Below are 27,087 nucleotides of genomic sequence, written 5' to 3'. Positions count from 1 at the left end.
TCGAAACAGCTTTTGTGACATGAAAAGTAGAAATTGAAATTGTGCCGAAACCCGGGATTGAACCAGGGACCTTTAGATCTTCAGTCTAACACTCTCCCAACTGAGCTATTTCGGCCTGCTGGTAGTTTGGGTCTTCATCCTTTCTTTTAAACTTCCCAAGAAAATAGATGCTCAACCTCATGCTAGAGCTATGTTTTAAGATGTCCTGTATCATTCATCAGTTAACGGGTCCAATAGGTAAATAGCATTTTTCGGATCCAGGTTAGGTAGCTTTTGTTTTTTACTCTGAATGGACTAGCACCATATTACACAGAGGTATTTGGCCTGAGTAGGTAAGCTATGTCATCTGAATACTGAAATCTGTGTTCAAGGAGAAGTGGAAGCTGATGCAGACAAGAGTTTACTTTACAAAAAAGCATGAAATAGGAAACATTTGTAGTCGAAGCTGAATGCAAGAGAGGTGGAAGCAAATTTAGAAGGAGGACAGAAAGACAATTCTATGTTGAATTGATCATGTTGTCGATCAGTTGATCAAATATTTTGATAAATAAAGAAAGAAAAACTTGAGCTGATACCAAGAAATATTTTGTGAGAAGCAAGAAACCTCTCAGACTTTTCCGAAACCCAGCATTGAACAAGGGACTTTTAGATTTTCAATCTAACACTCTCCCAACTGAGCTATTTCTTCCAGCTGGCCATTTTGGCTTGCTGTTGTATTTTTGATAATTGTTAAAGATAAATGCAGACCCTGGTCATTCTATCTGCATGTGCAGTTATGTGTTAAATTGTCCAATATTATTCAGCAGCTAAATTGGTCTGATGGGTGAATTTCCTTTTTAGGAGCCAAGTTAGTTAGAAGATGTTTGTAAACTATGAATGGACTTATACTCAGACACACAGACCTATATGGCGAGGGTAGGCAAACTAGGTCATCTGACTACTAACAGTTTTGTATAAGGGGAACTCGAGGCTGATGCAGGCAAAGCTTTACTTTCAATTAAAGGAAGAATTGGCAAATAAAGCAGGTAAAGTTGAATACAAGAGAGGTGGAAGCAAGTTTGACAGAAAGACAGAATGTAAAAAATATGTTGAAATGGTTGTTTTATCGATCAGCTTGATAAAAGGTTTTGATCATTATAAACAACGTCAATATGAGTTGACTCCAAATAGCATTTGTGGCATGCAAAGCAGAAGTTCAAAATGTGCCTAAACCCGGGATTGAACCAGGGACCTTTAGATCTTCAGTCTACTGCTCTCTCAACTGAGCTATTTCATCCAGCTGGCAATTTCGGTTTTCTGTTGTTTTTTTTATAATTGTTAAAGATAAATGCAGAACCTGGTCACTCTATCTGCATGTGCAGTTATGTGTTAAATTGTCCAGTATTATTCAGTAGCTAAATTGGTGTGATGGGTGAATTTCCTTTTTAGGAGCCAAGTTAGTTAGATGATGTTTGTAAACTATGAATGGACTTATACTCAGAAACACAGACCTATATGGCGAGGGTCGGCAAGCTAGGTCATCTGACTACTAACAGTTTTGTATAAGGGGAACTGGAGGCTGATGCAGGCAAAGCTTTACTTTCAATTAAAGGAAGACTTGGGAAATAAAGGAGGCAAAGTTGAATACAAGAGAGGTGGAAGCAAGTTTGAAAGAAAGACAGAAAGTAAATAATATGTTGAATTAATTGTATTGTCGATTATCTTGATAAAAGGTTTTGATCATTATAAACAAAGTCAATATGAGTCGACTCAAAATAGTCTTTGTGGCATGCAAAGCAGAAGTTCAAAATGTGCCGAAACCCGGGATCGAACCAGGGACCTTAAGATGTTCAGTCTAACGCTCTCCCAACTGAGCTATTTCGGCCTGCCAGCAGCTACAGTATTCAGCCTCTTTTTTTGAACAATCCCAGAACAGAGATGCAGAACCTGGATTTTCAATCTGAGGTTAGAGCTGTGTTTTAATGTGTCCTGCATTGTTCAGCAGCTAACTGGTGAAATTGGTGAGTAGCGTTTTTGGGATAAATGTTAGGTCGTTTTTCTTTTAAAACTCTGAGTGGACCAGCACTGTATTACACAGACGTATGTCGCCTGAGTAGGTAAGCTATGTCATCACAATACTGACAACTTTGTTCAAGGAGAAGTGAAAGCTGATGCAGACAAGAGTTTACTTTGAAAAAAGTATAAAATGGGATAAATTCGTCATCAAAGCTGATGGCAAGAGAGGTGGAAGCAAGTTTAGAAGGAGGACAGAAAGACAACTTTTTGTTGAAGTTATCATGTTGTTGATCAGTTGATAAAATATTTTGAGAAATAAAGAAAAAAACAACTAGAGCTGATTTCAAGAAATATTTTGCAAGAATGTAGGATCCCCTCGCACTGTGCTGAAAGTCAGGATTGAATCAGGTACCTTAAGCTCTTCAGTCTAACGATCTCCCAACTGAGATATTTAAGCCAACAAGTCCCTGTGGCCTCCTGAGGTATTATTAATAATTGTAGACGATACATACAGAACCTGGTCATTCTATTTTCGTTTATAGTTATGTGTTAAAGTGTCCAGTATCATTCAGCAGGTAACTTGGTCTGATGAGTGAATATCCTTTTTAGGGGACAAGGTAGGTAGAATATTTTTTTTCTAAACTCTGAATTGACTTATACTCTGAAACACAGACCTATATGGCCAGGGTGTGCAAGCTATGTCATCTGACTACTGACAGTTTTGTATAAGGGGAATTGGAGGCTGATGCAGGCAAAGCTTTACTTTAAAATAAAGCAAGAAGTTGCAAATAAATGAGGCATAGTTGAATACAAGAGAGGTGGAAGCAAGTTTGAAAGGAAGACAGAAAGTAAATAATATGTTGAATTGATTGTGTTGTTGATCAGATTGATAAAAGGTTTTGATAAAGAAGAGCGTTGATTTAACTCCAAACAGCTTTTGTGACATGAAAAGCAGAAGTTGAAATTGTGCCGAAACCCAGGATTGAACCAGGGACCTTTAGATCTTCAGTCTAACGCTCTCCCAACTGAGCTATTTCGGCCTGCTGGTAGTTTGCGTCTTCATCCTTTCTTTTAAACTTCCCAAGAAAATAGATGCTCAACCTCATGCTAGAGCTATGTTTTAAGATGTCCTGTATCATTCATCAGTTAACGGGTGCAATAGGTAAATAGCATTTTTCGGATCCAGGTTAGGTAGCTTTTGTTTTTTACTCTGAATGGACTAGCACCATATTACACAGAGGTATTTGGCCTGAGTAGGTAAGCTATGTCATCTGAATACTGAAATCTGTGTTCAAGGAGAAGTGGAAGCTGATGCAGACAAGAGTTTACTTTACAAAAAAGCATGAAATAGGAAACATTTGTAGTCGAAGCTGAATGCAAGAGAGGTGGAAGCAAATTTAGAAGGAGGACAGAAAGACAATTCTATGTTGAATTGATCATGTTGTCGATCAGTTGATCAAATATTTTGATAAATAAAGAAAGAAAAACTTGAGCTGATACCAAGAAATATTTTGTGAGAAGCAAGAAACCTCTCAGACTTTTCCGAAACCCAGCATTGAACAAGGGACTTTTAGATTTTCAATCTAACACTCTCCCAACTGAGCTATTTCATCCAGCTGGCCATTTTGGCTTTCTGTTGTATTTTTGATAATTGTTAAAGATAAATGCAGACCCTGGTCATTCTATCTGCATGTGCAGTTATGTGTTAAATTGTCCAATATTATTCAGCAGCTAAATTGGTCTGATGGGTGAATTTCCTTTTTAGGAACCAAGTTAGTTAGAAGATGTTTGTAAACTATGAATGGACTTATACTCAGACACACAGACCTATATGGCGAGGGTAGGCAAACTAGGTCATCTGACTACTAACAGTTTTGTATAAGGGGAACTCGAGGCTGATGCAGGCAAAGCTTTACTTTCAATTAAAGGAAGAATTGGCAAATAAAGCAGGTAAAGTTGAATACAAGAGAGGTGGAAGCAAGTTTGACAGAAAGACAGAATGTAAAAAATATGTTGAAATGGTTGTCTTATCGATCAGCTTGATAAAAGGTTTTGATCATTATAAACAACGTCAATATGAGTTGACTCCAAATAGCATTTGTGGCATGCAAAGCAGAAGTTCAAAATGTGCCTAAACCCGGTATTGAACCAGGGACCTTTAGATCTTCAGTCTACTGCTCTCCCAACTGAGCTATTTCATCCAGCGGGCAATTTTGGCTTTCTGTTGTATTTTTTATAATTGTTAAAGATAAATGCAGAACCTGGTCACTCTATCTGCATGTGCAGTTATGTGTTAAATTTTCCAGTATTATTCAGTAGCTAAATTGGTCTGATGGGTGAATTTCCTTTTTAGGAGCCAAGTTAGTTAGATGATGTTTGTAAACTATGAATGGACTTATACTCAGAAACACAGACCTATATGGCGAGGGTCGGCAAGCTAGGTCATCTGACTACTAACAGTTTTGTATAAGGGGAACTCGAGGCTGATGCAGGCAAAGCTTTACTTTCAATTAAAGGAAGAATTGGGAAATAAAGGAGGCAAAGTTGAATACAAGAGAGGTGGAAGCAAGTTTGAAAGAAAGACAGAAAGTAAATAATATGTTGAATTAATTGTATTGTCGATTATCTTGATAAAAGGTTTTGATCATTATAAACAAAGTCAATATGAGTTGACTCAAAATAGTCTTTGTGGCATGCAAAGCAGAAGTTCAAAATGTGCCAAAACCCGGAATCGAACCAGGGACCTTTAGATCTTCAGTCTAATGCTCTCCCAACTGAGCTATTTCGGCCTGCCAGCAGCTATAGTATTCAGCCTCTTTTTTTGAACAATCCCAGAACAGAGATGCAGAACCTGGATTTTCAATCTGAGGTTAGAGCTGTGTTTTAATGTGTCCTGCATTGTTCAGCAGCTAACTGGTGAAATGGGTGAGTAGCGTTTTTGGGATAAATGTTAGGTCGTTTTTCTTTTAAAACTCTGAGTGGACCAGCACTGTATTACACAGACGTATGTCGCCTGAGTAGGTAAGCTATGTCATCTCAATACTGACAACTTTGTTCAAGGAGAAGTGAAAGCTGATGCAGACAAGAGTTTACTTTGAAAAAAGTATAAAATGGGATAAATTCGTCATCAAAGCTGATGGCAAGAGAGGTGGAAGCAAGTTTAGAAGGAGGACAGAAAGACAACTTTTTGTTGAAGTTATCATGTTGTTGATCAGTTGATAAAATAGTTTGAGAAATAAAGAAAAAAAACTAGAGCTGATTTCAAGAAATATTTTGCAAGAATGTAGGATCCCCTCGCACTGTGCTGAAAGTCAGGATTGAATCAGGTACCTTAAGCTCTTCAGTCTAACGATCTCCCAACTGAGATATTTCAGCCAACAAGTCCCTGTGGCCTCCTGATGTATTATTAATAATTGTAGACGATACATACAGAACCTGGTCATTCTATTTTCGTTTATAGTTATGTGTTAAAGTGTCCAGTATCATTCAGCAGGTAACTTGGTCTGATGAGTGAATATCCTTTTTAGGGGACAAGGTAGGTAGAATTTTTTTTTCTAAACTCTGAATTGACTTATACTCTGAAACACAGACCTATATGGCCAGGGTGTACAAGCTATGTCATCTGACTACTGACAGTTTTGTATAAGGGGAATTGGAGGCTGATGCAGGCAAAGCTTTACTTTAAAATAAAGCAAGAAGTTGCAAATAAATGAGGCATAGTTGAATACAAGAGAGGTGGAAGCACGTTTGAAAGGAAGACAGAAAGTAAATAATATGTTGAATTGATTGTGTTGTTGATCAGATTGATAAAAGGTTTTGATAAAGAAGAGCGTTGATTTAACTCCAAACAGCTTTTGTGACATGAAAAGCAGAAGTTGAAATTGTGCCGAAACACAGGATTGAACCAGGGACCTTTAGATCTCCAGTCTAACGCTCTCCCAACTGAGCTATTTCAGCCTGCTGGTAGTTTGGGTCTTCATCCTTTCTTTTAAACTTCCCAAGAAAATAGATGCTCAACCTCATGCTAGAGCTATGTTTTAAGATGTCCTGTATCATTCATCAGTTAACGGGTGCAATAGGTAAATAGCATTTTTCGGATCCAGGTTAGGTAGCTTTTGTTTTTTACTCTGAATGGACTAGCACCATATTACACAGAGGTATTTGGCCTGAGTAGGTAAGCTATGTCATCTGAATACTGAAATCTGTGTTCAAGGAGAAGTGGAAGCTGATGCAGACAAGAGTTTACTTTACAAAAAAGCATGAAATAGGAAACATTTGTAGTCGAAGCTGAATGCAAGAGAGGTGGAAGCAAATTTAGAAGGAGGACAGAAAGACAATTCTATGTTGAATTGATCATGTTGTCGATCAGTTGATCAAATATTTTGATAAATAAAGAAAGAAAAACTTGAGCTGATACCAAGAAATATTTTGTGAGAAGCAAGAAACCTCTCAGACTTTTCCGAAACCCAGCATTGAACAAGGGACTTTTAGATTTTCAATCTAACACTCTCCCAACTGAGCTATTTCTTCCAGCTGGCCATTTTGGCTTTCTGTTGTATTTTTGATAATTGTTAAAGATAAATGCAGACCCTGGTCATTCTATCTGCATGTGCAGTTATGTGTTAAATTGTCCAATATTATTCAGCAGCTAAATTGGTCTGATGGGTGAATTTCCTTTTTAGGAGCCAAGTTAGTTAGAAGATGTTTGTAAACTATGAATGGACTTATACTCAGACACACAGACCTATATGGCGAGGGTAGGCAAACTAGGTCATCTGACTACTAACAGTTTTGTATAAGGGGAACTCGAGGCTGATGCAGGCAAAGCTTTACTTTCAATTAAAGGAAGAATTGGCAAATAAAGCAGGTCAAGTTGAATACAAGAGAGGTGGAAGCAAGTTTGACAGAAAGACAGAATGTAAAAAATATGTTGAAATGGTTGTCTTATCGATCAGCTTGATAAAAGGTTTTGATCATTATAAACAACGTCAATATGAGTTGACTCCAAATAGCATTTGTGGCATGCAAAGCAGAAGTTCAAAATGTGCCTAAACCCGGGATTGAACCAGGGACCTTTAGATCTTCAGTCTACTGCTCTCCCAACTGAGCTATTTCATCCAGCTGGCAATTTCGGTTTTCTGTTGTTTTTTTTATAATTGTTAAAGATAAATGCAGAACCTGGTCACTCTATCTGCATGTGCAGTTATGTGTTAAATTGTCCAGTATTATTCAGTAGCTAAATTGGTCTGATTGGTGAATTTCCTTTTTAGGAGCCAAGTTAGTTAGATGATGTTTGTAAACTATGAATGGACTTATACTCAGAAACACAGACCTATATGGCGAGGGTCGGCAAGCTAGGTCATCTGACTACTAACAGTTTTGTATAAGGGGAACTGGAGGCTGATGCAGGCAAAGCTTTACTTTCAATTAAAGGAAGACTTGGGAAATAAAGGAGGCAAAGTTGAATACAAGAGAGGTGGAAGCAAGTTTGAAAGAAAGACAGAAAGTAAATAATATGTTGAATTAATTGTATTGTCGATTATCTTGATAAAAGGTTTTGATCATTATAAACAAAGTCAATATGAGTCGACTCAAAATAGTCTTTGTGGCATGCAAAGCAGAAGTTCAAAATGTGCCGAAACCCGGGATCGAACCAGGGACCTTAAGATGTTCAGTCTAACGCTCTCCCAACTGAGCTATTTCGGCCTGCCAGCAGCTACAGTATTCAGCCTCTTTTTTTGAACAATCCCAGAACAGAGATGCAGAACCTGGATTTTCAATCTGAGGTTAGAGCTGTGTTTTAATGTGTCCTGCATTGTTCAGCAGCTAACTGGTGAAATTGGTGAGTAGCGTTTTTGGGATAAATGTTAGGTCGTTTTTCTTTTAAAACTCTGAGTGGACCAGCACTGTATTACACAGACGTATGTCGCCTGAGTAGGTAAGCTATGTCATCACAATACTGACAACTTTGTTCAAGGAGAAGTGAAAGCTGATGCAGACAAGAGTTTACTTTGAAAAAAGTATAAAATGGGATAAATTCGTCATCAAAGCTGATGGCAAGAGAGGTGGAAGCAAGTTTAGAAGGAGGACAGAAAGACAACTTTTTGTTGAAGTTATCATGTTGTTGATCAGTTGATAAAATATTTTGAGAAATAAAGAAAAAAAAACTAGAGCTGATTTCAAGAAATATTTTGCAAGAATGTAGGATCCCCTCGCACTGTGCTGAAAGTCAGGATTGAATCAGGTACCTTAAGCTCTTCAGTCTAACGATCTCCCAACTGAGATATTTAAGCCAACAAGTCCCTGTGGCCTCCTGAGGTATTATTAATAATTGTAGACGATACATACAGAACCTGGTCATTCTATTTTCGTTTATAGTTATGTGTTAAAGTGTCCAGTATCATTCAGCAGGTAACTTGGTCTGATGAGTGAATATCCTTTTTAGGGGACAAGGTAGGTAGAATATTTTTTTTCTAAACTCTGAATTGACTTATACTCTGAAACACAGACCTATATGGCCAGGGTGTGCAAGCTATGTCATCTGACTACTGACAGTTTTGTATAAGGGGAATTGGAGGCTGATGCAGGCAAAGCTTTACTTTAAAATAAAGCAAGAAGTTGCAAATAAATGAGGCATAGTTGAATACAAGAGAGGTGGAAGCAAGTTTGAAAGGAAGACAGAAAGTAAATAATATGTTGAATTGATTGTGTTGTTGATCAGATTGATAAAAGGTTTTGATAAAGAAGAGCGTTGATTTAACTCCAAACAGCTTTTGTGACATGAAAAACAGAAATTGAATTTGTGCCGAAACCCGGGATTGAACCAGGGACCTTTAGATCTTCAGTCTAACACTCTCCCAACTGAGCTATTTCGGCCTGCTGGTAGATTAGGTCTTCATCCTTTCTTTTAAACTTCCCAAGAAAATAGATGCTCAACCTCATGCTAGAGCTATGTTTTAAGATGTCCTGTATCATTCATCAGTTAACGGGTGCAATAGGTAAATAGCATTTTTCGGATCCAGGTTAGGTAGCTTTTGTTTTTTACTCTGAATGGACTAGCACCATATTACACAGAGGTATTTGGCCTGAGTAGGTAAGCTATGTCATCTGAATACTGAAATCTGTGTTCAAGGAGAAGTGGAAGCTGATGCAGACAAGAGTTTACTTTACAAAAAAGCATGAAATAGGAAACATTTGTAGTCGAAGCTGAATGCAAGAGAGGTGGAAGCAAATTTAGAAGGAGGACAGAAAGACAATTCTATGTTGAATTGATCATGTTGTCGATCAGTTGATCAAATATTTTGATAAATAAAGAAAGAAAAACTTGAGCTGATACCAAGAAATATTTTGTGAGAAGCAAGAAACCTCTCAGACTTTTCCGAAACCCAGCATTGAACAAGGGACTTTTAGATTTTCAATTTAACACTCTCCCAACTGAGCTATTTCATCCAGCTGGCCATTTTGGCTTTCTGTTGTATTTTTGATAATTGTTAAAGATAAATGCAGACCCTGGTCATTCTATCTGCATGTGCAGTTATGTGTTAAATTGTCCAATATTATTCAGCAGCTAAATTGGTCTGATGGGTGAATTTCCTTTTTAGGAGCCAAGATAGTTAGAAGATGTTTGTAAACTATGAATGGACTTATACTCAGACACACAGACCTATATGGCGAGGGTCGGCAAGCTAGGTCATCTGACTACTAACAGTTTTGTATAAGGGGGACTGGAGGCTGATGCAGGCAAAGCTTTACTTTCAATTAAAGGAAGAATTGGGAAATAAAGGAGGCAAAGTTGAATACAAGAGAGGTGGAAGCAAGTTTGAAACAAAGACAGAAAGTAAATAATATGTTGAATTAATTGTATTGTCGATTATCTTGATAAAAGGTTTTGATCATTATAAACAAAGTCAATATGAGTTGACTCAAAATAGTCTTTGTGGCATGCAAAGCAGAAGTTCAAAATGTGCCGAAAGCCGGGATCGAACCAGGGACCTTTAGATCTTCAGTCTAACGCTCTCCCAACTGAGCTATTTCGGCCTGCCAGCAGCTATAGTATTCAGCCTCTTTTTTTGAACAATCCCAGAACAGAGATGCAGAACCTGGATTTTCAATCTGAGGTTAGAGCTGTGTTTTAATGTGTCCTGCATTGTTCAGCAGCTAACTGGTGAAATGGGTGAGTAGCGTTTTTGGGATAAATGTTAGGTCGTTTTTCTTTTAAAACTCTGAGTGGACCAGCACTGTATTACACAGACGTATGTCGCCTGAGTAGGTAAGCTATGTCATCTCAATACTGACAACTTTGTTCAAGGAGAAGTGAAAGCTGATGCAGACAAGAGTTTACTTTGAAAAAAGTATAAAATGGGATAAATTCGTCATCAAAGCTGATGGCAAGAGAGGTGGAAGCAAGTTTAGAAGGAGGACAGAAAGACAACTTTTTGTTGAAGTTATCATGTTGTTGATCAGTTGATAAAATATTTTGAGAAATAAAGAAAAAAAAACTAGAGCTGATTTCAAGAAATATTTTGCAAGAATGTAGGATCCCCTCGCACTGTGCTGAAAGTCAGGATTGAATCAGGTACCTTAAGCTCTTCAGTCTAACGATCTCCCAACTGAGATATTTCAGCCAACAAGTCCCTGTGGCCTCCTGATGTATTATTAATAATTGTAGACGATACATACAGAACCTGGTCATTCTATTTTCGTTTATAGTTATGTGTTAAAGTGTCCAGTATCATTCAGCAGGTAACTTGGTCTGATGAGTGAATATCCTTTTTAGGGGACAAGGTAGGTAGAATTTTTTTTTCTAAACTCTGAATTGACTTATACTCTGAAACACAGACCTATATGGCCAGGGTGTACAAGCTATGTCATCTGACTACTGACAGTTTTGTATAAGGGGAATTGGAGGCTGATGCAGGCAAAGCTTTACTTTAAAATAAAGCAAGAAGTTGCAAATAAATGAGGCATAGTTGAATACAAGAGAGGTGGAAGCAAGTTTGAAAGGAAGACAGAAAGTAAATAATATGTTGAATTGATTGTGTTGTTGATCAGATTGATAAAAGGTTTTGATAAAGCAGAGCGTTGATTTAACTCGAAACAGCTTTTGTGACATGAAAAGTAGAAATTGAAATTGTGCCGAAACCCGGGATTGAACCAGGGACCTTTAGATCTTCAGTCTAACACTCTCCCAACTGAGCTATTTCGGCCTGCTGGTAGTTTGGGTCTTCATCCTTTCTTTTAAACTTCCCAAGAAAATAGATGCTCAACCTCATGCTAGAGCTATGTTTTAAGATGTCCTGTATCATTCATCAGTTAACGGGTCCAATAGGTAAATAGCATTTTTCGGATCCAGGTTAGGTAGCTTTTGTTTTTTACTCTGAATGGACTAGCACCATATTACACAGAGGTATTTGGCCTGAGTAGGTAAGCTATGTCATCTGAATACTGAAATCTGTGTTCAAGGAGAAGTGGAAGCTGATGCAGACAAGAGTTTACTTTACAAAAAAGCATGAAATAGGAAACATTTGTAGTCGAAGCTGAATGCAAGAGAGGTGGAAGCAAATTTAGAAGGAGGACAGAAAGACAATTCTATGTTGAATTGATCATGTTGTCGATCAGTTGATCAAATATTTTGATAAATAAAGAAAGAAAAACTTGAGCTGATACCAAGAAATATTTTGTGAGAAGCAAGAAACCTCTCAGACTTTTCCGAAACCCAGCATTGAACAAGGGACTTTTAGATTTTCAATCTAACACTCTCCCAACTGAGCTATTTCTTCCAGCTGGCCATTTTGGCTTGCTGTTGTATTTTTGATAATTGTTAAAGATAAATGCAGACCCTGGTCATTCTATCTGCATGTGCAGTTATGTGTTAAATTGTCCAATATTATTCAGCAGCTAAATTGGTCTGATGGGTGAATTTCCTTTTTAGGAGCCAAGTTAGTTAGAAGATGTTTGTAAACTATGAATGGACTTATACTCAGACACACAGACCTATATGGCGAGGGTAGGCAAACTAGGTCATCTGACTACTAACAGTTTTGTATAAGGGGAACTCGAGGCTGATGCAGGCAAAGCTTTACTTTCAATTAAAGGAAGAATTGGCAAATAAAGCAGGTAAAGTTGAATACAAGAGAGGTGGAAGCAAGTTTGACAGAAAGACAGAATGTAAAAAATATGTTGAAATGGTTGTCTTATCGATCAGCTTGATAAAAGGTTTTGATCATTATAAACAACGTCAATATGAGTTGACTCCAAATAGCATTTGTGGCATGCAAAGCAGAAGTTCAAAATGTGCCTAAACCCGGTATTGAACCAGGGACCTTTAGATCTTCAGTCTACTGCTCTCCCAACTGAGCTATTTCATCCAGCGGGCAATTTTGGCTTTCTGTTGTATTTTTTATAATTGTTAAAGATAAATGCAGAACCTGGTCACTCTATCTGCATGTGCAGTTATGTGTTAAATTTTCCAGTATTATTCAGTAGCTAAATTGGTCTGATGGGTGAATTTCCTTTTTAGGAGCCAAGTTAGTTAGATGATGTTTGTAAACTATGAATGGACTTATACTCAGAAACACAGACCTATATGGCGAGGGTCGGCAAGCTAGGTCATCTGACTACTAACAGTTTTGTATAAGGGGAACTCGAGGCTGATGCAGGCAAAGCTTTACTTTCAATTAAAGGAAGAATTGGGAAATAAAGGAGGCAAAGTTGAATACAAGAGAGGTGGAAGCAAGTTTGAAAGAAAGACAGAAAGTAAATAATATGTTGAATTAATTGTATTGTCGATTATCTTGATAAAAGGTTTTGATCATTATAAACAAAGTCAATATGAGTTGACTCAAAATAGTCTTTGTGGCATGCAAAGCAGAAGTTCAAAATGTGCCAAAACCCGGAATCGAACCAGGGACCTTTAGATCTTCAGTCTAATGCTCTCCCAACTGAGCTATTTCGGCCTGCCAGCAGCTATAGTATTCTGCCTCTTTTTTTGAACAATCCCAGAACAGAGATGCAGAACCTGGATTTTCAATCTGAGGTTAGAGCTGTGTTTTAATGTGTCCTGCATTGTTCAGCAGCTAACTGGTGAAATGGGTGAGTAGCGTTTTTGGGATAAATGTTAGGTCGTTTTTCTTTTAAAACTCTGAGTGGACCAGCACTGTATTACACAGACGTATGTCGCCTGAGTAGGTAAGCTATGTCATCTCAATACTGACAACTTTGTTCAAGGAGAAGTGAAAGCTGATGCAGACAAGAGTTTACTTTGAAAAAAGTATAAAATGGGATAAATTCGTCATCAAAGCTGATGGCAAGAGAGGTGGAAGCAAGTTTAGAAGGAGGACAGAAAGACAACTTTTTGTTGAAGTTATCATGTTGTTGATCAGTTGATAAAATATTTTGAGAAATAAAGAAAAAAAACTAGAGCTGATTTCAAGAAATATTTTGCAAGAATGTAGGATCCCCTCGCACTGTGCTGAAAGTCAGGATTGAATCAGGTACCTTAAGCTCTTCAGTCTAACGATCTCCCAACTGAGATATTTCAGCCAACAAGTCCCTGTGGCCTCCTGATGTATTATTAATAATTGTAGACGATACATACAGAACCTGGTCATTCTATTTTCGTTTATAGTTATGTGTTAAAGTGTCCAGTATCATTCAGCAGGTAACTTGGTCTGATGAGTGAATATCCTTTTTAGGGGACAAGGTAGGTAGAATTTTTTTTTCTAAACTCTGAATTGACTTATACTCTGAAACACAGACCTATATGGCCAGGGTGTACAAGCTATGTCATCTGACTACTGACAGTTTTGTATAAGGGGAATTGGAGGCTGATGCAGGCAAAGCTTTACTTTAAAATAAAGCAAGAAGTTGCAAATAAATGAGGCATAGTTGAATACAAGAGAGGTGGAAGCACGTTTGAAAGGAAGACAGAAAGTAAATAATATGTTGAATTGATTGTGTTGTTGATCAGATTGATAAAAGGTTTTGATAAAGAAGAGCGTTGATTTAACTCCAAACAGCTTTTGTGACATGAAAAGCAGAAGTTGAAATTGTGCCGAAACACAGGATTGAACCAGGGACCTTTAGATCTTCAGTCTAACGCTCTCCCAACTGAGCTATTTCAGCCTGCTGGTAGTTTGGGTCTTCATCCTTTCTTTTAAACTTCCCAAGAAAATAGATGCTCAACCTCATGCTAGAGCTATGTTTTAAGATGTCCTGTATCATTCATCAGTTAACGGGTGCAATAGGTAAATAGCATTTTTCGGATCCAGGTTAGGTAGCTTTTGTTTTTTACTCTGAATGGACTAGCACCATATTACACAGAGGTATTTGGCCTGAGTAGGTAAGCTATGTCATCTGAATACTGAAATCTGTGTTCAAGGAGAAGTGGAAGCTGATGCAGACAAGAGTTTACTTTACAAAAAAGCATGAAATAGGAAACATTTGTAGTCGAAGCTGAATGCAAGAGAGGTGGAAGCAAATTTAGAAGGAGGACAGAAAGACAATTCTATGTTGAATTGATCATGTTGTCGATCAGTTGATCAAATATTTTGATAAATAAAGAAAGAAAAACTTGAGCTGATACCAAGAAATATTTTGTGAGAAGCAAGAAACCTCTCAGACTTTTCCGAAACACAACATTGAACAAGGGACTTTTAGATTTTCAATCTAACACTCTCCCAACTGAGCTATTTCATCCAGCTGGCCATTTTGGCTTTCTGTTGTATTTTTGATAATTGTTAAAGATAAATGCAGACCCTGGTCATTCTATCTGCATGTGCAGTTATGTGTTAAATTGTCCAATATTATTCAGCAGCTAAATTGGTCTGATGGGTGCATTTCCTTTTTAGGAGCCAAGTTAGTTAGAAGATGTTTGTAAACTATGAATGGACTTATACTCAGACACACAGACCTATATGGCGAGGGTAGGCAAACTAGGTCATCTGACTACTAACAGTTTTGTATAAGGGGAACTCGAGGCTGATGCAGGCAAAGCTTTACTTTCAATTAAAGGAAGAATTGGCAAATAAAGCAGGTAAAGTTGAATACAAGAGAGGTGGAAGCAAGTTTGACAGAAAGACAGAATGTAAAAAATATGTTGAAATGGTTGTCTTATCGATCAGCTTGATAAAAGGTTTTGATCATTATAAACAACGTCAATATGAGTTGACTCCAAATAGCATTTGTGGCATGCAAAGCAGAAGTTCAAAATGTGCCTAAAGCCGGGATTGAAATAGGGACCTTTAGAACTTCAGTCTACTGCTCTCCCAACTGAGCTATTTCATCCAGCTGGCAATTTCGGCTTTCTGTTGTATTTTTTATAATTGTTAAAGATAAATGCAGAACCTGGTCACTCTATCTGCATGTGCAGTTATGTGTTAAATTGTCCAGTATTATTCAGTAGCTAAATTGGTCTGATGGGTGAATTTCCTTTTTAGGAGCCAAGTTAGTTAGATGATGTTTGTAAACTATGAATGGACTTATACTCAGAAACACAGACCTATATGGCGAGGGTCGGCAAGCTAGGTCATCTGACTACTAACAGTTTTGTATAAGGGGAACTGGAGGCTGATGCAGACAAAGCTTTACTTTCAATTAAAGGAAGAATTGGGAAATAAAGGAAGCAAAGTTGAATACAAGAGAGGTGGAAGCAAGTTTGAAAGAAAGACAGAAAGTAAATAATATGTTGAATTAATTGTATTGTCGATTATCTTGATAAAAGGTTTTGATCATTATAAACAAAGTCAATATGAGTTGACTCAAAATAGTCTTTGTGGCATGCAAAGCAGAAGTTCAAAATGTGCCGAAAGCCGGGATCGAACCAGGGACCTTTAGATCTTCAGTCTAACGCTCTCCCAACTGAGCTATTTCGGCCTGCCAGCAGCTATAGTATTCAGCCTCTTTTTTTGAACAATCCCAGAACAGAGATGCAGAACCTGGATTTTCAATCTGAGGTTAGAGCTGTGTTTTAATGTGTCCTGCATTGTTCAGCAGCTAACTGGTGAAATGGGTGAGTAGCGTTTTTGGGATAAATGTTAGGTCGTTTTTCTTTTAAAACTCTGAGTGGACCAGCACTGTATTACACAGACGTATGTCGCCTGAGTAGGTAAGATATATCATCTCAATACTGACAACTTTGTTCAAGGAGAAGTGAAAGCTGATGCAGACAAGAGTTTACTTTGAAAAAAGTATAAAATGGGATAAATTCGTCATCAAAGCTGATGGCAAGAGAGGTGGAAGCAAGTTTAGAAGGAGTACAGAAAGACAACTTTTTGTTAAAGTTATCATGTTGTTGATCAGTTGATAAAATATTTTGAGAAATAAAGAAAAAAAAACTAGAGCTGATTTCAAGAAATATTTTGCAAGAATGTAGGATCCCTCGCACTGTGCTGAAAGTCAGGATTGAATCAGGTACCTTAAGCTCTTCAGTCTAACGATCTCCCAACTGAGATATTTCAGCCAACAAGTCCCTGTGGCCTCCTGATGTATTATTAATAATTGTAGACGATACATACAGAACCTGGTCATTCTATTTTCGTTTATAGTTATGTGTTAAAGTGTCCAGTATCATTCAGCAGGTAACTTGGTCTGATGAGTGAATATCCTTTTTAGGGGACAAGGTAGGTAGAATTTTTTTTTCTAAACTCTGAATTGACTTATACTCTGAAACACAGACCTATATGGCCAGGGTGTACAAGCTATGTCATCTGACTACTGACAGTTTTGTATAAGGGGAATTGGAGGCTGATGCAGGCAAAGCTTTACTTTAAAATAAAGCAAGAAGTTGCAAATAAATGAGGCATAGTTGAATACAAGAGAGGTGGAAGCAAGTTTGAAAGGAAGACAGAAAGTAAATAATATGTTGAATTGATTGTGTTGTTGATCAGATTGATAAAAGGTTTTGATAAAGCAGAGCATTGATTTAACTCGAAACAGCTTTTGTGACATGAAAAGTAGAAATTGAAATTGTGCCGAAACCCAGGATTGAACCAGGGACCTTTAGATCTTCAGTCTAACACTCTCCCAACAGAGCTATTTCGGCCTGCTGGTAGTTTGGGTCTTCATCCTTTCTTTTAAACTTCCCAAGAAAATAGATGCTCAACCTCATGCTAGAGCTATGTTTTAAGATGTCCTGTATCATTCATCAGTTAACGGGTGCAATAGGTAAATAGCATTTTTCGGATCCAGGTTAGGTAGCTTTTGTTTTTTACTCTGAATGGACTAGCACCATATTACACAGAGGTATTTGGCCTGAGTAGGTAAGCTATGTCATCTGAATACTGAAATCTGTGTTCAAGGAGAAGTGGAAGCTGATACAGACAAGAGTTTACTTTACAAAAAAGCATGAAATAGGAAACATTTGTAGTCGAAGCTGAATGCAAGAGAGGTGGAAGCAAATTTAGAAGGAGGACAGAAAGACAATTCTATGTTGAATTGATCATGTTGTCGATCAGTTGATCAAATATTTTGATAAATAAAGAAAGAAAAACTTGAGCTGATACCAAGAAATATTTTGTGAGAAGCAAGAAACCTCTCAGACTTTTCCGAAACCCAGCATTGAACAAGGGACTTTTAGATTTTCAATCTAACACTCTCCCAACTGAGCTATTTCTTCCAGCTGGCCATTTTGGCTTTCTGTTGTATTTTTGATAATTGTTAAAGATAAATGCAGACCCTGGTCATTCTATCTGCATGTGCAGTTATGTGTTAAATTGTCCAATATTATTCAGCAGCTAAATTGGTCTGATGGGTGAATTTCCTTTTTAGGAGCCAAGTTAGTTAGAAGATGTTTGTAAACTATGAATGGACTTATACTCAGACACACAGACCTATATGGCGAGGGTAGGCAAACTAGGTCATCTGACTACTAACAGTTTTGTATAAGGGGAACTCGAGGCTGATGCAGGCAAAGCTTTACTTTCAATTAAAGGAAGAATTGGCAAATAAAGCAGGTAAAGTTGAATACAAGAGAGGTGGAAGCAAGTTTGACAGAAAGACAGAATGTAAAAAATATGTTGAAATGGTTGTCTTATCGATCAGCTTGATAAAAGGTTTTGATCATTATAAACAACGTCAATATGAGTTGACTCCAAATAGCATTTGTGGCATGCAAAGCAGAAGTTCAAAATGTGCCTAAACCCGGGATTGAACCAGGGACCTTTAGATCTTCAGTCTACTGCTCTCCCAACTGAGCTATTTCATCCAGCTGGCAATTTCGGTTTTCTGTTGTTTTTTTTATAATTGTTAAAGATAAATGCAGAACCTGGTCACTCTATCTGCATGTGCAGTTATGTGTTAAATTGTCCAGTATTATTCAGTAGCTAAATTGGTCTGATTGGTGAATTTCCTTTTTAGGAGCCAAGTTAGTTAGATGATGTTTGTAAACTATGAATGGACTTATACTCAGAAACACAGACCTATATGGCGAGGGTCGGCAAGCTAGGTCATCTGACTACTAACAGTTTTGTATAAGGGGAACTGGAGGCTGATGCAGGCAAAGCTTTACTTTCAATTAAAGGAAGACTTGGGAAATAAAGGAGGCAAAGTTGAATACAAGAGAGGTGGAAGCAAGTTTGAAAGAAAGACAGAAAGTAAATAATATGTTGAATTAATTGTATTGTCGATTATCTTGATAAAAGGTTTTGATCATTATAAACAAAGTCAATATGAGTCGACTCAAAATAGTCTTTGTGGCATGCAAAGCAGAAGTTCAAAATGTGCCGAAACCCGGGATCGAACCAGGGACCTTAAGATGTTCAGTCTAACGCTCTCCCAACTGAGCTATTTCGGCCTGCCAGCAGCTACAGTATTCAGCCTCTTTTTTTGAACAATCCCAGAACAGAGATGCAGAACCTGGATTTTCAATCTGAGGTTAGAGCTGTGTTTTAATGTGTCCTGCATTGTTCAGCAGCTAACTGGTGAAATTGGTGAGTAGCGTTTTTGGGATAAATGTTAGGTCGTTTTTCTTTTAAAACTCTGAGTGGACCAGCACTGTATTACACAGACGTATGTCGCCTGAGTAGGTAAGCTATGTCATCACAATACTGACAACTTTGTTCAAGGAGAAGTGAAAGCTGATGCAGACAAGAGTTTACTTTGAAAAAAGTATAAAATGGGATAAATTCGTCATCAAAGCTGATGGCAAGAGAGGTGGAAGCAAGTTTAGAAGGAGGACAGAAAGACAACTTTTTGTTGAAGTTATCATGTTGTTGATCAGTTGATAAAATATTTTGAGAAATAAAGAAAAAAAAACTAGAGCTGATTTCAAGAAATATTTTGCAAGAATGTAGGATCCCCTCGCACTGTGCTGAAAGTCAGGATTGAATCAGGTACCTTAAGCTCTTCAGTCTAACGATCTCCCAACTGAGATATTTAAGCCAACAAGTCCCTGTGGCCTCCTGAGGTATTATTAATAATTGTAGACGATACATACAGAACCTGGTCATTCTATTTTCGTTTATAGTTATGTGTTAAAGTGTCCAGTATCATTCAGCAGGTAACTTGGTCTGATGAGTGAATATCCTTTTTAGGGGACAAGGTAGGTAGAATATTTTTTTTCTAAACTCTGAATTGACTTATACTCTGAAACACAGACCTATATGGCCAGGGTGTGCAAGCTATGTCATCTGACTACTGACAGTTTTGTATAAGGGGAATTGGAGGCTGATGCAGGCAAAGCTTTACTTTAAAATAAAGCAAGAAGTTGCAAATAAATGAGGCATAGTTGAATACAAGAGAGGTGGAAGCAAGTTTGAAAGGAAGACAGAAAGTAAATATTTTGTTGAATTGATTGTGTTGTTGATCAGATTGATAAAAGGTTTTGATAAAGAAGAGCGTTGATTTAACTCCAAACAGCTTTTGTGACATAAAAAGCAGAAGTTGAAATTGTGCCGAAACCCAGGATTGAACCAGGGACCTTTAGATCTTCAGTCTAACGCTCTCACAAATGAGCTATTTCGGCCTGCTGGTAGTTTGCGTCTTCATCCTTTCTTTTAAACTTCCCAAGAAAATAGATGCTCAACCTCATGCTAGAGCTATGTTTTAAGATGTCCTGTATCATTCATCAGTTAACGGGTGCAATAGGTAAATAGCATTTTTCGGATCCAGGTTAGGTAGCTTTTGTTTTTTACTCTGAATGGACTAGCACCATATTACACAGAGGTATTTGGCCTGAGTAGGTAAGCTATGTCATCTGAATACTGAAATCTGTGTTCAAGGAGAAGTGGAAGCTGATGCAGACAAGAGTTTACTTTACAAAAAAGCATGAAATAGGAAACATTTGTAGTCGAAGCTGAATGCAAGAGAGGTGGAAGCAAATTTAGAAGGAGGACAGAAAGACAATTCTATGTTGAATTGATCATGTTGTCGATCAGTTGATCAAATATTTTGATAAATAAAGAAAGAAAAACTTGAGCTGATACCAAGAAATATTTTGTGAGAAGCAAGAAACCTCTCAGACTTTTCCGAAAACCAGCATTGAACAAGGGACTTTTAGATTTTCAATCTAACACTCTCCCAACTGAGCTATTTCAACCAGCTGGCCATTTTGGCTTTCTGTTGTATTTTTGATAATTGTTAAAGATAAATGCAGACCCTGGTCATTCTATCTGCATGTGCAGTTATGTGTTAAATTGTCCAATATTATTCAGCAGCTAAATTGGTCTGATGGGTGAATTTCCTTTTTAGGAGCCAAGTTAGTTAGAAGATGTTTGTAAACTATGAATGGACTTATACTCAGACACACAGACCTATATGGCGAGGGTAGGCAAACTAGGTCATCTGACTACTAACAGTTTTGTATAAGGGGAACTCGAGGCTGATGCAGGCAAAGCTTTACTTTCAATTAAAGGAAGAATTGGCAAATAAAGCAGGTAAAGTTGAATACAAGAGAGGTGGAAGCAAGTTTGACAGAAAGACAGAATGTAAAAAATATGTTGAAATGGTTGTCTTATCGATCAGCTTGATAAAAGGTTTTGATCATTATGAACAACGTCAATATGAGTTGACTCCAAATAGCATTTGTGGCATGCAAAGCAGAAGTTCAAAATGTGCCTAAACCCGGGATTGAACCAGGGACCTTTAGATCTTCAGTCTACTGCTCTCCCAACTGAGCTATTTCATCCAGCTGGCAATTTTGGCTTTCTGTTGTATTTTTTTATAATTGTTAAAGATAAATGCAGAACCTGGTCACTCTATCTGCATGTGCAGTTATGTGTTAAATTGTCCAGTATTATTCAGTAGCTAAATTGGTCTGATGGGTGAATTTCCTTTTTAGGAGCCAAGTTAGTTAGATGATGTTTGTAAACTATGAATGGACTTATACTCAGAAACACAGACCTATATGGCGAGGGTCGGCAAGCTAGGTCATCTGACTACTAACAGTTTTGTATAAGGGGAACTGGAGGCTGATGCAGGCAAAGCTTTACTTTCAATTAAAGGAAGAATTGGGAAATAAAGGAGGCAAAGTTGAATACAAGAGAGGTGGAAGCAAGTTTGAAAGAAAGACAGAAAGTAAATAATATGTTGAATTAATTGTATTGTCGATTATCTTGATAAAAGGTTTTGATCATTATAAACAAAGTCAATATGAGTTGACTCAAAATAGTCTTTGTGGCATGCAAAGCAGAAGTTCAAAATGTGCCGAAACCCGGGATCGAACCAGGGACCTTTAGATCTTCAGTCTAACGCTCTCCCAACTGAGCTATTTCGGCCTGCCAGCAGCTATAGTATTCAGCCTCTTTTTTTGAACAATCCCAGAACAGAGATGCAGAACCTGGATTTTCAATCTGAGGTTAGAGCTGTGTTTTAATGTGTCCTGCATTGTTCAGCAGCTAACTGGTGAAATGGGTGAGTAGCGTTTTTGGGATAAATGTTAGGTCGTTTTTCTTTTAAAACTCTGAGTGGACCAGCACTGTATTACACAGACGTATGTTGCCTGAGTAGGTAAGCTATGTCATCTCAATACTGACAACTTTGTTCAAGGAGAAGTGAAAGCTGATGCAGACAAGAGTTTACTTTGAAAAAAGTATAAAATGGGATAAATTCGTCATCAAAGCTGATGGCAAGAGAGGTGGAAGCAAGTTTAGAAGGAGGACAGAAAGACAACTTTTTGTTGAAGTTATCATGTTGTTGATCAGTTGATAAAATATTTTGAGAAATAAAGAAAAAAAAACTAGAGCTGATTTCAAGAAATATTTTGCAAGAATGTAGGATCCCTCGCACTGTGCTGAAAGTCAGGATTGAATCAGGTACCTTAAGCTCTTCAGTCTAACGATCTCCCAACTGAGATATTTCAGCCATCAAGTCCCTGTGGCCTCCTGATGTATTATTAATAATTGTAGACGATACATACAGAACCTGGTCATTCTATTTTCGTTTATAGTTATGTGTTAAAGTGTCCAGTATCATTCAGCAGGTAACTTGGTCTGATGAGTGAATATCCTTTTTAGGGGACAAGGTAGGTAGAATTTTTTTTTCTAAACTCTGAATTGACTTATACTCTGAAACACAGACCTATATGGCCAGGGTGTACAAGCTATGTCATCTGACTACTGACAGTTTTGTATAAGGGGAATCGGAGGCTGATGCAGGCAAAGCTTTACTTTAAAATAAAGCAAGAAGTTGCAAATAAATGAGGCATAGTTGAATACAAGAGAGGTGGAAGCAAGTTTGAAAGGAAGACAGAAAGTAAATAATATGTTGAATTGATTGTGTTGTTGATCAGATTGATAAAAGGTTTTGATAAAGAAGAGCGTTGATTTAACTCCAAACAGCTTTTGTGACATGAAAAGCAGAAGTTGAAATTGTGCCGAAACCCAGGATTGAACCAGGGACCTTTAGATCTTCAGTCTAACGCTCTCCCAACTGAGCTATTTTGGCCTGCTGGTAGTTTGGGTCTTCATCCTTTCTTTTAAACTTCCCAAGAAAATAGATGCTCAACCTCATGCTAGAGCTATGTTTTAAGATGTCCTGTATCATTCATCAGTTAACGGGTGCAATAGGTAAATAGCATTTTTCGGATCCAGGTTAGGTAGCTTTTTTTTTTACTCTGAATGGACTAGCACCATATTACACAGAGGTATTTGGCCTGAGTAGGTAAGCTATGTCATCTGAATACTGAAATCTGTGTTCAAGGAGAAGTGGAAGCTGATGCAGACAAGAGTTTACTTTACAAAAAAGCATGAAATAGGAAACATTTGTAGTCGAAGCTGAATGCAAGAGAGGTGGAAGCAAATTTAGAAGGAGGACAGAAAGACAATTCTATGTTGAATTGATCATGTTGTCGATCAGTTGATCAAATATTTTGATAAATAAAGAAAGAAAAACTTGAGCTGATACCAAGAAATATTTTGTGAGAAGCAAGAAACCTCTCAGACTTTTCCGAAACCCAGCATTGAACAAGGGACTTTTAGATTTTCAATCTAACACTCTCCCAACTGAGCTATTTCATCCAGCTGGCCATTTTGGCTTTCTGTTGTATTTTTGATAAATGTTAAAGATAAATGCAGACCCTGGTCGTTCTATCTGCATGTGCAGTTATGTGTTAAATTGTCCAATATTATTCAGCAGCTAAATCGGTCTGATGGGTGAATTTCCTTTTTAGGAGCCAAGTTAGTTAGAAGATGTTTGTAAACTATGAATGGACTTATACTCAGACACACAGACCTATATGGCGAGGGTAGGCAAACTAGGTCATCTGACTACTAACAGTTTTGTATAAGGGGAACTCGAGGCTGATGCAGGCAAAGCTTTACTTTCAATTAAAGGAAGAATTGGCAAATAAAGCAGGTAAAGTTGAATACAAGAGAGGCGGAAGCAAGTTTGACAGAAAGACAGAATGTAAAAAATATGTTGAAATGGTTGTCTTATCGATCAGCTTGATAAAAGGTTTTGATCATTATAAACAACGTCAATATGAGTTGACTCCAAATAGCATTTGTGGCATGCAAAGCAGAAGTTCAAAATGAGCCTAAACCCGGGATTGAACCAGGGACCTTTAGATCTTCAGTCTACTGCTCTCCCAACTGAGCTATTTCATCCAGCTGGCAATTTCGGCTTTCTGTTGTATTTTTTATAATTGTTAAAGATAAATGCAGAACCTGGTCACTCTATCTGCATGTGCAGTTATGTGTTAAATTGTCCAGTATTATTCAGTAGCTAAATTGGTCTGATGGGTGAATTTCCTTTTTAGGAGCCAAGTTAGTTAGATGATGTTTGTAAACTATGAATGGACTTATACTCAGAAACACAGACCTATATGGCGAGGGTCGGCAAGCTAGGTCATCTGACTACTAACAGTTTTGTATAAGGGGAACTGGAGGCTGATGCAGGCAAAGCTTTACTTTCAATTAAAGGAAGAATTGGGAAATAAAGGAGGCAAAGTTGAATACAAGAGAGGTGGAAGCAAGTTTGAAAGAAAGACAGAAAGTAAATAATATGTTGAATTAATTGTATTGTCGATTATCTTGATAAAAGGTTTTGATCATTATAAACAAAGTCAATATGAGTTGACTCAAAATAGTCTTTGTGGCATGCAAAGCAGAAGTTCAAAATGTGCCGAAACCCGGGATCGAACCAGGGACCTTTAGATCTTCAGTCTAACGCTCTCCCAACTGAGCTATTTCGGCCTGCCAGCAGCTATAGTATTCAGCCTCTTTTTTGAACAATCCCAGAACAGAGATGCAGAACCTGGATTTTCAATCTGAGGTTAGAGCTGTGTTTTAATGTGTCCTGCATTGTTCAGCAGCTAACTGGTGAAATGGGTGAGTAGCGTTTTTGGGATAAATGTTAGGTCGTTTTTCTTTTAAAACTCTGAGTGGACCAGCACTGTATTACACAGACGTATGTTGCCTGAGTAGGTAAGCTATGTCATCTCAATACTGACAACTTTGTTCAAGGAGAAGTGAAAGCTGATGCAGACAAGAGTTTACTTTGAAAAAAGTATAAAATGGGATAAATTCGTCATCAAAGCTGATGGCAAGAGAGGTGGAAGCAAGTTTAGAAGGAGGACAGAAAGACAACTTTTTGTTGAAGTTATCATGTTGTTGATCAGTTGATAAAATATTTTGAGAAATAAAGAAAAAAAAACTAGAGCTGATTTCAAGAAATATTTTGCAAGAATGTAGGATCCCTCGCACTGTGCTGAAAGTCAGGATTGAATCAGGTACCTTAAGCTCTTCAGTCTAACGATCTCCCAACTGAGATATTTCAGCCAACAAGTCCCTGTGGCCTCCTGATGTATTATTAATAATTGTAGACGATACATACAGAACCTGGTCATTCTATTTTCGTTTATAGTTATGTGTTAAAGTGTCCAGTATCATTCAGCAGGTAACTTGGTCTGATGAGTGAATATCCTTTTTAGGGGACAAGGTAGGTAGAATTTTTTTTTCTAAACTCTGAATTGACTTATACTCTGAAACACAGACCTATATGGCCAGGGTGTACAAGCTATGTCATCTGACTACTGACAGTTTTGTATAAGGGGAATCGGAGGCTGATGCAGGCAAAGCTTTACTTTAAAATAAAGCAAGAAGTTGCAAATAAATGAGGCATAGTTGAATACAAGAGAGGTGGAAGCAAGTTTGAAAGGAAGACAGAAAGTAAATAATATGTTGAATTGATTGTGTTGTTGATCAGATTGATAAAAGGTTTTGATAAAGAAGAGCGTTGATTTAACTCCAAACAGCTTTTGTGACATGAAAAGCAGAAGTTGAAATTGTGCCGAAACCCAGGATTGAACCAGGGACCTTTAGATCTTCAGTCTAACGCTCTCCCAACTGAGCTATTTTGGCCTGCTGGTAGTTTGGGTCTTCATCCTTTCTTTTAAACTTCCCAAGAAAATAGATGCTCAACCTCATGCTAGAGCTATGTTTTAAGATGTCCTGTATCATTCATCAGTTAACGGGTGCAATAGGTAAATAGCATTTTTCGGATCCAGGTTAGGTAGCTTTTTTTTTTACTCTGAATGGACTAGCACCATATTACACAGAGGTATTTGGCCTGAGTAGGTAAGCTATGTCATCTGAATACTGAAATCTGTGTTCAAGGAGAAGTGGAAGCTGATGCAGACAAGAGTTTACTTTACAAAAAAGCATGAAATAGGAAACATTTGTAGTCGAAGCTGAATGCAAGAGAGGTGGAAGCAAATTTAGAAGGAGGACAGAAAGACAATTCTATGTTGAATTGATCATGTTGTCGATCAGTTGATCAAATATTTTGATAAATAAAGAAAGAAAAACTTGAGCTGATACCAAGAAATATTTTGTGAGAAGCAAGAAACCTCTCAGACTTTTCCGAAACCCAGCATTGAACAAGGGACTTTTAGATTTTCAATCTAACACTCTCCCAACTGAGCTATTTCATCCAGCTGGCCATTTTGGCTTTCTGTTGTATTTTTGATAAATGTTAAAGATAAATGCAGACCCTGGTCGTTCTATCTGCATGTGCAGTTATGTGTTAAATTGTCCAATATTATTCAGCAGCTAAATCGGTCTGATGGGTGAATTTCCTTTTTAGGAGCCAAGTTAGTTAGAAGATGTTTGTAAACTATGAATGGACTTATACTCAGACACACAGACCTATATGGCGAGGGTAGGCAAACTAGGTCATCTGACTACTAACAGTTTTGTATAAGGGGAACTCGAGGCTGATGCAGGCAAAGCTTTACTTTCAATTAAAGGAAGAATTGGCAAATAAAGCAGGTAAAGTTGAATACAAGAGAGGTGGAAGCAAGTTTGACAGAAAGACAGAATGTAAAAAATATGTTGAAATGGTTGTCTTATCGATCAGCTTGATAAAAGGTTTTGATCATTATAAACAACGTCAATATGAGTTGACTCCAAATAGCATTTGTGGCATGCAAAGCAGAAGTTCAAAATGAGCCTAAACCCGGGATTGAACCAGGGACCTTTAGATCTTCAGTCTACTGCTCTCCCAACTGAGCTATTTCATCCAGCTGGCAATTTCGGCTTTCTGTTGTATTTTTTATAATTGTTAAAGATAAATGCAGAACCTGGTCACTCTATCTGCATGTGCAGTTATGTGTTAAATTGTCCAGTATTATTCAGTAGCTAAATTGGTCTGATGGGTGAA

At 37.6% G+C, this 27,087-nt stretch overlaps 8 non-coding genes across 8 annotated transcripts; all 8 read right to left on the bottom strand.

Moving 5' to 3' along the window:
- Nucleotides 1–42: 42 nt before the first annotated feature.
- Nucleotides 43–115, bottom strand: TRNAF-GAA (transfer RNA phenylalanine (anticodon GAA)). Its single transcript has one exon. It is a non-coding gene; the product is annotated as a tRNA-Phe (tRNA).
- Nucleotides 116–4,711: 4,596 nt separating this feature from the next.
- On the bottom strand, nucleotides 4,712–4,784 carry TRNAF-GAA (transfer RNA phenylalanine (anticodon GAA)). The gene has a single exon. It is a non-coding gene; the product is annotated as a tRNA-Phe (tRNA).
- A 1,095-nt stretch (nucleotides 4,785–5,879) lies between these two features.
- Nucleotides 5,880–5,952, bottom strand: TRNAS-GGA (transfer RNA serine (anticodon GGA)). Its single transcript has one exon. It is a non-coding gene; the product is annotated as a tRNA-Ser (tRNA).
- Nucleotides 5,953–8,798: 2,846 nt separating this feature from the next.
- On the bottom strand, nucleotides 8,799–8,871 carry TRNAF-GAA (transfer RNA phenylalanine (anticodon GAA)). Its single transcript has one exon. It is a non-coding gene; the product is annotated as a tRNA-Phe (tRNA).
- Nucleotides 8,872–11,128: 2,257 nt separating this feature from the next.
- Nucleotides 11,129–11,201, bottom strand: TRNAF-GAA (transfer RNA phenylalanine (anticodon GAA)). Its single transcript has one exon. It is a non-coding gene; the product is annotated as a tRNA-Phe (tRNA).
- Nucleotides 11,202–12,877: 1,676 nt separating this feature from the next.
- On the bottom strand, nucleotides 12,878–12,950 carry TRNAF-GAA (transfer RNA phenylalanine (anticodon GAA)). The gene has a single exon. It is a non-coding gene; the product is annotated as a tRNA-Phe (tRNA).
- Nucleotides 12,951–21,631: 8,681 nt separating this feature from the next.
- Nucleotides 21,632–21,704, bottom strand: TRNAF-GAA (transfer RNA phenylalanine (anticodon GAA)). The gene has a single exon. It is a non-coding gene; the product is annotated as a tRNA-Phe (tRNA).
- A 2,843-nt stretch (nucleotides 21,705–24,547) lies between these two features.
- On the bottom strand, nucleotides 24,548–24,620 carry TRNAF-GAA (transfer RNA phenylalanine (anticodon GAA)). The gene has a single exon. It is a non-coding gene; the product is annotated as a tRNA-Phe (tRNA).
- Between the last annotated feature and the right edge of the window lie 2,467 nt (nucleotides 24,621–27,087).

The sequence above is a fragment of the Triturus cristatus genome, chromosome 8 (assembly GCF_964204655.1).
Source record: "Triturus cristatus chromosome 8, aTriCri1.1, whole genome shotgun sequence".
In the NCBI taxonomy this organism is placed as follows: domain Eukaryota; kingdom Metazoa; phylum Chordata; class Amphibia; order Caudata; family Salamandridae; genus Triturus; species Triturus cristatus.
This window is presented reverse-complemented; position numbering and strand designations above follow the sequence as displayed.